This window comes from Triticum dicoccoides, chromosome 5B (assembly GCF_002162155.2).
Source record: "Triticum dicoccoides isolate Atlit2015 ecotype Zavitan chromosome 5B, WEW_v2.0, whole genome shotgun sequence".
NCBI classification, from domain to species: domain Eukaryota; kingdom Viridiplantae; phylum Streptophyta; class Magnoliopsida; order Poales; family Poaceae; genus Triticum; species Triticum dicoccoides.
In genome coordinates, this window is record NC_041389.1 from 309,022,495 (window position 1) to 309,022,974 (window position 480).

Consider the following 480-nt stretch of genomic DNA (forward strand, 5'->3'; position numbering starts at 1 on the left):
CAAAATCTTTTTTCAAATTCATGAACTTTTTTTAAAGTTCGAAAACTGTTTTTAAAATCCAGATCTTTTTTTCAAAGTGATGATTTTCAAATTCTGTTTTTTTTTTCAAATTTATGATTTTTTCGAGCTCGTAATTTTTTTTCAAAGTCATGAACTTGGTCCAAATTCACAAACAATTTTCAAGCTTAGATTTTCTTTTTCAAATGCAAAAACTTTCTTCGAATTTGCAATTTTTTTATAACCCAATAACCTATTTTTTTCAAATTCATGAACTTTGTTTAAATTCATAAATCTGAAAGCTTTGACCGCTTAGTAGCGGCCAAACAAGCGAGTGGCCGAAGCTAATGGTCCGCTCGTGTAGAGATCGCGCGAGCGCAAACGGTTGGAGCGCCTGAAGCGCTGTATAGGCGCTTCCGTCTGACCCCGGGGCGTCTCCCCGCCCATTCCACAGTTTGGCGGGCTTTCTCCCGCCCACCGAAC